Genomic DNA, 12,318 nt, shown 5'->3' with positions numbered 1-12,318 from the left:
TCCTGCTGATGAACAGAATGACCACAACCTTCTTCCACTAGTGTAACTGCAGCAGGCTTTCTTGACCCATGCTCCAAGACCCTCTTTTGTGAAAACTGACCTGCCAGGAGACACCCCAAGGAAGGAGGAGAGTCAGAGGGCTTGTGCCAGGCAATGTGTCGAGTGCTGTCACATTGGCTTCACCTAATCATTCACTAACATTAAGTAACTATCATCCCTAGTTTTGCCACAGGAAAAATGAAGACCCAGAAAGTTTAAGAAATGTAACAACAGCCACAGAACTAACAAATGATGATGTTGGGATCCATGGCCATACCTACCCTTTTTTTCGTTTTTTTTTAATAGTTTGATGGTATTTTGTTTTTGCTTTTAACTTAAGTTTGGGCTGTGGTTCCATTTCTTAAAAATTAACATTTTAATTTTGGTTTATGGCTCACGGTTGGTTGAAGTGTATTTGAAATATGATTTGATTTACAAAAAGATTACAACTGTAGTTACAGGGAGGTGTAATTTATACACCAGCTGCACCTTAATAGTTCCAACCACCTCAGCCCTTATTAGGTGCCAGATACATTTGTATGATCTTATTTAATCCTCCCTATAACTCCACAACATAAGCAGGATCCTGGAACTACTACTATCATCAAGATTTCTGTCCTCGAATGCCCTTTCTGATGCATCTTCTTTTATGTTTCCTCTCTCTCCCAGGGGCTTTTCTTTCAATCTCATCAGAAACTCTGTGTCCCTCACCACATTACACAAGTTCATTCTCTCTTGATTTTACCTGTCTCAGTCTTCACGACAAAGCTCTCAATTTTCACACCATTCTCAACTTGCCAAAGCCAAACCTATATAAACTCATTATCTGGATTCTTTCTTGGCCATTTACTGCTGAAGAAGGTTCAGAATATCTTGCTGACTCAGACTGCGGAGCTCCTGGGCCCTTACTACAGCTTAGTCATCTGTTTACGGCTCTCTGAATGCTTACCCAACTCCCAAGAGTAATGAATGATTCCATATTTTTTTAAATCACACTCCTGAAACATAAAATTCAATTATTTTTTAATTTGAACAGAGGACCTCGCCTCTTTATTGAAATGTAAGCTTTTAAAAGGCTGTGCTTCTTCGGCCTTTCCTCTTCCTCCTCACCAACTCCAGTGTGACCCATCATCTCCTCATGGCACTGACGGGAAACAGGGAGATCCCTTTTCTGTAAAAGTAACCCCACCTCAATCTTTCTTCAAATTTAGGAAGATCTACTTATTTCCAACCATGCTCTCCCTCTCTCTTTTCTCCCCTAATCTCTTGCTCTACCTACAATCACAGTCAAATGCTAAAGTAAGCTTGCTTCTAGTCTGTCACTCTGTTTGGAAAGGACTCTTTTCTTTTGGGCATTTGATTTTCTTAAAGACGCACCCTCTTCACTCATTGGCTCTTTAAACCCTTTGGAATGTGCTATCTACTATTCTTCCCCCACCCCTTTCCTGCCCCACCACATACTGGACTCTTACTGAACCTTCTGTTTCAAAGGCTTAGGAAGACCTCCCAAAGGCTATTTCTAATAGTCTTTTACCAGGCCTTTGTCTTCGCTGACCTCTGGGCATACTTAAGAGCTGACCACTTCTTGAAACTTTGTTCTTCCTTGGCTTCTGTGACACTCTCTGGATTCTTCGAGTGTTTTGTCCTTTTTTTCCCCCCTATGTTGCCAAAGGCTCTCTCTCCTCCTTCCTTCTCAGAGTATAATCCACGCTCCTCAAGGTCTGTCCCATCTCACTTCTTGACACATTCTCTTTCTGGAGTGCTTTAATCTGTTCCCGGTATGCTACTTATGAATTTGAAGAAATTCTGTGCTTCTTCCCCACAGCTCTATTTCTAGATTTCTAACTGCTTGCTAGACATTTCTGCCTGAGATGGGGGATGGGGAACATGGCCAAGTAAAATTGGCCAAAACCAGGCTGGCCTCATAGCTGGATTTCACATGGCCAGCTATGGATTCAAATCCTGGCCCCAGGGGCTTGAAAAACACACTTTGTGTGTGTGCACACGTGAATGTGTGTGTGAATGTGCATGTGCTCACATACCCCACATCCTGACAGAATGGAGAAACGGAGAAGGAGGGATTGGAGCAGGACCGCATCCCATTGAGGAATGAATCCTTTTCCTCTCTCCGTCTTTGGTGAGAGCATATGCCCTCTGGCAATTAAAAATTTAAAAATAAGGGGCCACAGGTGGTGCAGGGTTGGGGGCACTGGACTCTCACATGGGTCACCGCCGTTGGAGTCCTGGACCCGTGTATGTGCATGCCAAAATCCTAAGAGGAGAATAGAGAAGGGATTGTGTATGACCAATAGCTTGGGATGATTTCTCACTTTCTTCCCATCTCTCTGGAGACTGCAAGTGCCTTAACAAACATCTCTCCAATAAATAACAGCCGAACCAAACTGTCATATCCAGAAACTATGTCATTGTAGCAGTCTGGGTACGCTAAGGCCTGCACCACCTCTACCTGTCCTTTCACATCTTGAGGTGGATGCCCTTATTATGTTGTAGATGTTATAGGTAACTCTAAAGTAACAGGGGACATAGTAACATATTACCAAGAAAGGGAGCTGCCATATTAGAGTTCCACTTTAGAGAATGTAAGGACCCAGAACAAACAAGGAAATCTACCCATGTGAGGTAGCCTCTGCCCTAACTTCAGGGCAATCCCAGGGAAGCAGTAAAGAAACAACTAAAATCATCTCCTGGATCCAAAATGAGTTCTTAGTGTGGTTCTTACTGGGGCCCTGATTGGCCATTTAGGTTAGTGATGAAACTGACCTGTCCACTAGGGGTACTTTGTGTCCCTAATGTCTGCACATTGATATGAGTAGAATTTAGCAGTCTTGCCATCACACACACACACACACACACACACACACACAGAAAACAGCTGTAGCCCAAAAGCAGAGTCTCCCTTTCTCATCACTGAGCCCAAAGCAAGCAAGGTTGCAGTAACTTTGCTTTTCTCCATTTATTTAAAAACAGAAACCTAGGACCTTCTTTTCCCAGGACCCTTCCATTTCCACCCAATCAGCAATCAAATTTTGTCCATTCTTTCTACACAAAATAGTGACTCCATTACTGCCACTACTCCATGGTATATCTTTATTTCAACTGTGACAACACATTCTTCTTTTTTTTTTCAAGAATTACTTAATTTAATTTAATTAGTTTGTTTAAATTTGACTAGAGAGAGACAGAGAGAGAGAAAATGAGATGTCCAGGACTTGAACCACAGTCTGCCATGTGAGAGTCCAGTGCCTTATCCACCACTCCAACTGCCAGTCCTGTGACAACACCTTCTAAACTCAGGCTCACCTCTCATGCATTTTAGCAGGCTTGATCGTCTTGCCCTCTGTCCTCCAACCATTCAGCCCATCATACCTGAATTACTCACTGTTTCCCTAATGACCATGGTTTCCATCTTCAACTCTTTGCCTTAAAGCAAACTTCACTTCAAACTGAAATGTCACTTTCCATGATGCAATCAACAATTCCATCCCCTGAGTTAGAAATTTTAGCATCCTTGTCAAGTCTCCCCCAAGGCTATGAACCTCTACCCTAAAAAGAGTCAATTTATGTAACAGTTTACACACAATTGTAGAGGCTTCCTATATGCAAGTTCCTATAAAATGCAGTCATTCCCCCTGTCTACAATGTAATTTGCCTTCTTTGGATCCTCACCATGTCTCGGAGGCTTTGACAGTTGCTAACTGGTTTCCCTGGCCAGTCTATAACGTGCAACAATGTATCCCCTGAATGTAACCAGTTTACTTTCTAAAGATTCAGGTGTTTCAAAAGCCACTTAACTTTTGCTACACTCTCAATAATTATTTAACTCAGTGTTTCTGAGGCTGTTACACTTGCAGTTAGACAAAATAACTATCCACTTGTAGTCAGTCTGATATACCTGACCTATAAAACTGAAACTACAAAGTAGAGCATAAGGAGTCCCTAGAATACCTAAATAGGTAGGCTTGGGTTGATTATACATGGTCTTCCAAAGGGCAATTCATAGGCAATTCTTGAATTAGACCAGAGAATAGAAATTCAAGGTCAAGAGAAAAAACTGGGAGCTAAAATGAAACAATGCAACCTAAAAAGCACCAAAATAATGGACCTGAACAGGATTTTTTTCCCTTCTTTTTTTTTGAGAGTTTTTTTGCTATAGGGTGTGTGCGCTCGCCAGACAGACAGAGAGAGATAGAGAGACAGAAAACAAGAAATCACTCCCCCAGGGGGGATGGCCACGCAGCAAATCCCTTCTCCTCTTGTGATCTTGGGTATGCATGCACACGCGCCCGGCGTGAGTTTTAAGCCACCAGGTCAGGGACTCGAACCGTGGTTGACTACGTGGGAGTCCAGTGACATAGCCATTACACTAACTGCTGGTCCCTAGGATTTTTTTTTTTTTTTAAGAGAGAGATTTTTACTATAAGGCACATATGTTTGCCAGAGAGACAGAGGAAGAGAAAGTGAGAAATCACCCGTCCAGGGGAGGTGGCCACACTGCAATCCCTTCTCCTCCAGATTCCTCTTGGGATTTTGGGTACATGTGCACACTGCGCTTGGTGTTAGTTTTAAGCCACCAGGTGTGGGATTCAAACCATGGTTGACTATGTGGGAGTCCAGCGTTGTAACCATTATGTCATCTCTTGGTCCTGAACAGGATTTTGTAAAGTGAAGCATCAACAAGAGAAGTAAGACCCTAACAAGGTAATACTGCTTTCTTCTTGTTTTCTTTTCTTCTTTTTTTTTTTAGAATTATTTTATTTAACTTTATTTATTAATTTATTTTATTTATTTAATTTCTATTTGACCAGAGAGAGACAGAGTGAGAGAGAGAAGGAAAACAAGAAGACAAACCAGTAGATCTGGGGCTCGAACTGCGGTCAACCATGTGGGAGTCCAACATCCCTAATCATCATGCCACCTGACAGGTCCAATACTGCTTTCTTCTATCTCATTCAGCCACCACCTCCCCTTACTCCAGTCAGTATTCTCTCCTTCTTTTCCTCTCAAGCCTTGCAGCCTCTGCTGTGCACACCTAAAACTCTCCATACACTGAGTCGCCCCTTACAGACTAACAACCACTTCTACAGTGTTGACATTACTTCTTACAGAAGACTTCCCTGTTCCGTTATATATTAAAGATACCTCTAAAGAAGCCTAACTCCCACTGCACTGCCCTTTCAAAATGCTAAAAACCCTGAAAGGAAGTTTGCAAGAGGACAATCACAAGTATTCAAAATAAAATAAACCCATAGAATTCTCACCTAAGAAGAATGGTCTTGGTTTGTCACATGTAATACAGAAATTAAATGTGGGGGGAACTTATCCGTCCACAAACCAGTTGTATTTAAACACAGCTGTAAGTCAAATGAAAACACAGGCATTCTTCAATAGTCAGAATATCTAGAATTGCTACTCACTTGAAAATTAATCAGAATATAAAATTTTACAGATATAGTTACATCTTTCCTTCAATAATGCATATAAATTAATGCCTTAACATTTTAATTGCCATAGGGACATGTGTGCTAGCCAGGGACAGAGACAGAGACAGAGAGAGAGAGAGAGAGTAAAGCACCCCCAAATGGTGGTTGGTGGTGCTGTAATCTCTTCTCCTCCATTTCTCCATCCTGTTCAGGTTTTTGGTATGCACACACACATGTCCAGTATGTTTATCAAGTCACCAGAACTGGGATTTGAACTTTGGTCGGTTATGTGGGATCCGGCTTCCTTCATTACCAGGTTATCGGCCTTACCCAAAAATGACTTTTAAAAACTCAAATAAAATCTGCTAAAATATGTGTGAAATAGGAAATATTAAGTTATTAAATATGAAAACTATGTTAGAGATGATTTCCAAAAAGGTGGTATAGGAGTTTGTAGGGAGTAAAAATAATAGAAATTCCTAAAAAGAGGAAAGGACCACACCTCAAAACTCAGGCATCAGATACATAGCACCTTCATGCTACCTGTTGAAATTCTTAGCAACAGGAGTTCTTTAGGGTTTCACTGCTATTTGTATATGTTAAAAATAATACAGTTTCCTAGATTGTTTTCATGATAATGAGAGGGTTTTATGCTCCTTGAGAAGGCAAAAGAAACTAAAGGTGTGGGGGGAAAGAAAAGAGTCATGAAAAAGTAGTACTCCAAATTCTACACCTGACAGAACCACTTGTTAATATTTTAGGATATTTTCTTAGGTTTTGTTTAACACATTTTTGAGACTGTGTTGAATACACAATGAACAAACCCAAAGTAATCTTCCCTAGTTATTTTGAAATCTTGTATGTTTCAAGGAATCAGCCAGGCTAACATAGATTCCTAAGTATTAGGGTACTCTCTGCCTAACACCAAGAATAGCTATTACTGTCATTTAAATAACAATAGTCACTTTGATTAATTATGTTAATCCAGAATTTAGCTTGCTCCATTCAATCTTTACCCCCTTATTCTAACTCCAGAAAAAAAACTCTGCCTCTCTCACAGTATGTCCATCCTATTTAAAAGTTCACTAAGCTTTTCGAATGTATAAAGCAAAGTGTTCTGTACAGATGTGAGTTTAAAAACAAACACCCACCAAACACCTACAGATGTCCAAGGACCAAAACAATGTTTATTTTTCTGAGTCATGCAAAGACGGCATCTTTGAACGTCAGATACACAAGACAGAGGAAAGAAAATAATCATGGATGTACTAATAATCAAGCCTTTCAGTTTCAAGCAAATTAACAGATAGCCTTTGCACTGATCGGCATGATCAATGCTCTTTTACCTTCCCCAGTCATGTATTTGCATAAGATATTATAGACTAAAGGCTTTCCTTTCCCAAAGAGAAGGCAAACATAGCTACCAAGAGCATAATCCATAAATTACTGTTTTAAAATATGGTGAGACCCACTTATCTACGTTTTTGGGGGGGGTGAGAATTTCCTTTTTAACCTCTGCATCTTTACTCTTTCCCCACACTCTGAAACACAGTCCATTCTTAGAGGCTGTAAACATGGTCCATTCTTAGGGGACTGTGTCAAGGTCTCTCAGGACCACACAGAGTCTCCTAGGACCACCCGCTGTCGCTTGCTCTGTGGGGACATTAATAACCCTAACACCTCAGAAGGATTAACAACAACAGCCCTGTGAAGTGGGCCTGATTACTTAGCAGAAACTGAGGCTTAGGGGGGTTAAGTGGGAAAGCATGGAAAAGTTAGCGCCAGAATCTAAGCCAAGGATTTTCAATTAGCTTGTGTGTAGGAAGAAGCATTGCCCCAAATGGTTAAAGAAGGTGAAGTGTGAAATTTGCATTATTATCTGGGCTCAAAGAATATGGTCAGAGGCAAAACTGTAAGAGGAAAAAGTAAAAATAATCATTAAAAAAAAACCAAACTAACTAGTTTTTAAAAGTGCATTGGGTTCCCCCAGGGATGGAGTTGCTGGATTTAGCAAATAAAAATATACAACACGATGAAATATTTGGGATGTACTTACACTTAAAAAAATAAAAATCACTGGCTACATGAAATTCAGTATCATTAACTCAGTAAGTATCCAGTACGTTATCTGACAACCCTAAAGTAAAAGTCTTTAGGAAACAAACAAAAAACACTAATAAATTACAGAGCTACAATCCTCAAAGCTTAAATCTGGGGCTCTCTGTGTGCCACATGTCGTGAGAGGCCAAGCAAAGGGAAGTGACTGAGCTAACGCTGTTCTCGACTGGGCTTCCTTCTCTTTCTCCTAAGAGCAGCCTGGGCCCTTGACCCCAAAGACCCAGATTTCATCCAACAGAGGCCATTTAATTCCTTTGCCTCAAAATTGTATTCTCTTCTCTCATTTACATGAATGTTGTGAAGATTATATATAACTAAGCTTTGCAAATACACACACACACACATACACACTCGAAATATGCAATACACATGTACTGGCTGGGTACACTTTAGAAATGTATTCTCAGAAATATGAACAAAACAGACTCTCATCCCACCACTAAGAAAGGGTACAAACACAAAAGTGTTACCAATATATGGTGAGCCAACAGTCTTCAAAAGGAAGGAAAACCATGAACTAGAAATGTATTCAGTACCTAAAGTGAACTACGGAAACTGTGAGGAGATGCCGAAAGGGATTCCTAGCAAAATTTTAAAAAGTGGATGAAGTCTCTCTGCAATGGTTATGGATGGAAACTTAAAACACTATCACCTTAACTCAAATACTTTTGAATCACATCTACACAGAGATAACAGAAAACGGAAACAAAGCCTTCCTCATATGTACCAAATTAATTTTGTTACCCTCTCCCACACCTCCAATCTCCCTGGTGTGAATATGTTTACCCTCTTACACACACACACACACACACACACACACACACACACACCAAACTGAGATTGGCTCAGACGGTGTTCATTTAAACATCTTTTCTGCACAACTTTAATCTTCAAAGTTTTCCAAAACCCAATCTACTAAACACAAATTGCTGTGGAGAGGAACTGCTTGAAGAGGATTAATCAACAGCTTTGTATGTCAGCCCCTAAACAAGGCCAAACACTGAATCACTGCTGAATTCCTCACGTGCAGCTACACCCAGTTAATCTTCAAGAAAGCAGCAAACTATGTAAATCTACTTAAACTGAAGAGATAAGTACTTCACTCATCCAAAGTTAGCAACGTGGAACAAGAATTATGAGAAGGCATAGTCATTTACAAAGAAAAAGAAACACATCTACACACACACACAGATGCACGTGCACAAAAATACTTCCACCCCCTACCTGCACAACCCCATCACACCACTACTGAGACATCATACTACTTAACCAAAAAAGAAAAGAAACGAAACTTGGATACAAGCCACAATTTGCAAAAACCAAAGTACGTGGCATAACTGAGTCAATGACTGCAAGAAATCAGTCCCAAAATGGAAGGAAACAAAGAAATAGTTATTAAAACAATTCAAGAAACATGAAGGAAAAATGGAAATGTCCATTTCTGATATTGAAAATCTTTTAAGCATAAAACTTTTTTTCATTCAAAACACACCCAAAATATTTTGACAAATGTAAAACTCCTAATATGTGGCTTTCAACTGAGTTTTCTGGGTGGTGTTTTTGGACGATCACACTGACCTGCTTAATGATAATCACTATTGCAAAAGTCTTGGTCGACAGCAATAGGACATACGCATTTCTCCACTGAGACTCCATCTAGATACTACCTAGCAGGTTAGCGCTCTAGTCAAGAGTGTCTCCCCTGGACCTGAGCAGAGCAGGTATACTTCTGAAGTGCTCACAGTCCTGTGATGCAGGAAAATCCTGTTCATCCCAGGTGACTGGGGAGACCAGTGCTCCCTGATGCCCCATGAGGGAACAGGAGGGGAATGGGCACCACCCATCTCTACTTTAACCGAAACTGGCTGCCTCCTATCTAAATAGAATGTAAAAAAGTTTTAAGAATTGTACGATCGTTCAGTAAAGCCATATTTTGATATCAATTCTTCTTCCAAACTCACCATCTGAGTCACCCATTTATTTCATCCTTCAACTCCTGTCTCACAACCTCCTCTCCCACTCCTGGCAAAAAGGTGGGAGGAATTCCTACTGGACTTCTGAGACTGGCAGGATGAAGGGCAGTGATGTGGACAAGCTTTATATGAGTTTCTGCTGAGACGTGTGTGTAAGCAGACAGCATCAGTGTGGTGGTTTTAGGCCCGTGATTGCCAGGATTCAAATCCTGGTTCTGCATTTGGGTTTTGCACAGATCTGGGGCAAGTTATTTAATCTATGCCTCAGTGTTCTTAACTGTAACATAGAAATACTAATATTACCTGCCCCACTGGACCACCGAGATGACTAAATCAGTTAATTCACCCAACTCATTTAAAACAGCAACCAGCAGGTAACAGGGTACTCAATGACTGTTAGCTGCTACTGTTACGTATGTATGATACAAATGTGATTACAACCCATTATATTTTTCCAAGGTGATTTTTAAGTGTTCCTTACAGTCCGTTTTTTTTTTTTTCTCTGAGGCAAATTACCTGAAACCAACTCTAAAATTGATGACATGTTTCTAGGTTAAAATCAGACTGCATTCTACACTAAAACTTGGCAATTCTTCCACCAAAATGAACAAACTAATATGAACGGAAAGGTGCAATCTTAACATCACAAAGTCTTATAAAAAACATTAATTAGACTTCCTATTTAGGCTAAGCCAGGATGAGATCACAAAGTCACTGGTGGTAACCAGGTCCCTGCGCTAGAAGTGTGCTTTCCCAGTGAATGGCTAAATACCAACAAAAGAAACCTTTGACTCAAATACCACTGGTACCCGGGGTCTTGTGTCTGGATAATGCCTACACATTCATTTCTTTCTTTGCCTATAGAAAAAGGAAAGTCTGTTTGTTTTTCTGATTCAGTCAGCCCTTTTAGTCTTTGAATCTAAGGAGAGCCCTGTGAAAAGAAGAGCATCTTATCAGCGTGCTCCAGACCAGCAGGCTGTCCCCCCTCCATACACAAAACCTCCAGCTCTTCAAGGCAAAAGGCCTCACCCTCAGAGTTTTTTCCCCATTTCAGAGCTAACATCCTGCTGGGTTTTGACAACAAATAAATGAATACACAAGGCCCTAACATAATTAGCCATCTTTTCAGGTAGAGTTAGGTGGGTGGGGGAGGAGGGGTTGAGAGAAGAATATTTATTGTAAATTGGCTTCATTTGGGAAGTTGATGTAAGTGCTGGATCAGAGGACAGTTATTTTAAATAAAGCAGCATGACATGAGTTTAGAGATGCCTTAGTCTGCATCTTGACACTTTTAGCCTATTCAGTCAAGACAAATGATGATGATGATGATGATGATGATGATGATGATGATGATTTTAATGAAAGAGACTTTTGTTGATGCAGGTAAAAGTTCACTAACTTCAACATTAGGAGCACGCGGAGTCTGTATGTCTTTTTCAGGGACAGGTAACATGTAAAAGAACCAAAGACCAGAAGATATTACTTTCTGACACTGCCAGAATATTTGCAGAGGATGCCAGGGCATGCTAAACAATGGCTTTGAGAAGAACTAAAATCATCAATACTCCAAGGCACACTTATAGGAAAGCCACCAGGCATCACCATCATTGGTCATGATCTTAATAGAGCCTCCGTCAGCATGGAAGGCTACAGTTCACTTCTATCATTATTGGGATAATAACTTAATTGATTTGTCTCAGTGGCTAAGGATGCAGACAAGAGATTTATTGTGGAAGGAAAATATCTGCAATCTTGTTTTTGTTTTCTCACCAAGCATCTCGCACTGACCTCTAAATCAGTTTAACCTTTTCTAAACAGACCTGCACATTTTTTACATAATTTAGAGCTAGGTTTTGTTATTGCTGCTGTTAAAAAGCACTGTGAGATTTATCACAACATGGCTTCAGTAACCTTCCTTTAAAAACAAAGATGAAAAACAAAACAAAAGGCTGTAACTGTAAGCTCCCAGCTCCACTCCCTTTCCCGGCAGGGGATTTTGATCTAACCACTGAAGTGCCTTTGGAGTTCAATCTGTTAAAAAATGTATGAAACGGTATTAAAATAGGAAAAAGCATGTGTATGACTCAGGCTTATCCAAGCAGCTCTGCAACTAGGATGTCACAGGATTTCCCTGTGCTTCTGAAAACTGAAAACCTTGAGAAAGTGACAGTAGAAGTTCCTGTTTCTTTTTCTCTCTTTTTTTCGAATAAGGGAGGGGGGGACGCGCGCGAACACACGCGAACGAACACACACACACACACACACGTCTTCCGGGTTTCCTACGAATCAGACAGGTTCTTGGAGGTTCCAAGTGAAAATTGCAAACCAAGGTTTCGACTTGGTAGCGTACTCCTCTGCACACAAAGGTTTCAGGAAAAACCCAAACTTGTTGCAGCGCTGGGCTAAGCCCCCGGCCCGGCGCGCTTCTGCCCTGGCCGCCTCTCCGCCCCTTCCCCTTTCTCTTCCTCTTCCTCCACGTCCCACCCGGTCCTGCTCGGCCGGCGGGGACTAGGGCATCTCCCCTGCTAAGGTCACCGGCCCGAGTCGTCCCCGCGAGCTGCCTCCTTCCGAAACAAGGTCACCGCCCAGCCGGGTCCCTGCGCCGGCAGCAGAGCCGGGCCGCGCGCGGTGCCCTTTGTAAAGCGGGGCTCCCCGGCCTGCGCGGCATCCTGGCCGCCGCCTCACCTGCTTGCGATAGGGCGTCCTGCAGTTGCTGCTGGCCCCGGGGGTGCCGCCGGCGCTGGGGG

The 12,318-nt window shown here is 41.5% G+C and overlaps 1 protein-coding gene across 8 annotated transcripts in view; it reads right to left on the bottom strand.

Annotated features, from left to right (window-relative positions):
• The window catches only part of RBMS1 (RNA binding motif single stranded interacting protein 1), a 259,130-nt gene that overhangs the window by 147,632 nt on the left and 99,180 nt on the right, over positions 1-12,318 (bottom strand). For 2 of the 8 annotated variants that reach the window (XM_006160281.3, XM_027776518.1), the window contains exon 1: positions 12,257-12,296. The exons of the other annotated variants lie outside the window; for them this stretch is intronic. The gene's annotated coding sequence lies outside the window, so the exon portion shown is untranslated. Of the gene's footprint in view, positions 1-12,256; positions 12,297-12,318 lie in introns of those variants that run through there. 8 annotated transcript variants of the gene reach the window in all.

The sequence above is a fragment of the Tupaia chinensis genome, unplaced genomic scaffold (genome assembly GCF_000334495.1).
Source record: "Tupaia chinensis unplaced genomic scaffold, TupChi_1.0 Scaffold000674_2, whole genome shotgun sequence".
NCBI classification, from domain to species: domain Eukaryota; kingdom Metazoa; phylum Chordata; class Mammalia; order Scandentia; family Tupaiidae; genus Tupaia; species Tupaia belangeri.
This window is presented reverse-complemented; position numbering and strand designations above follow the sequence as displayed.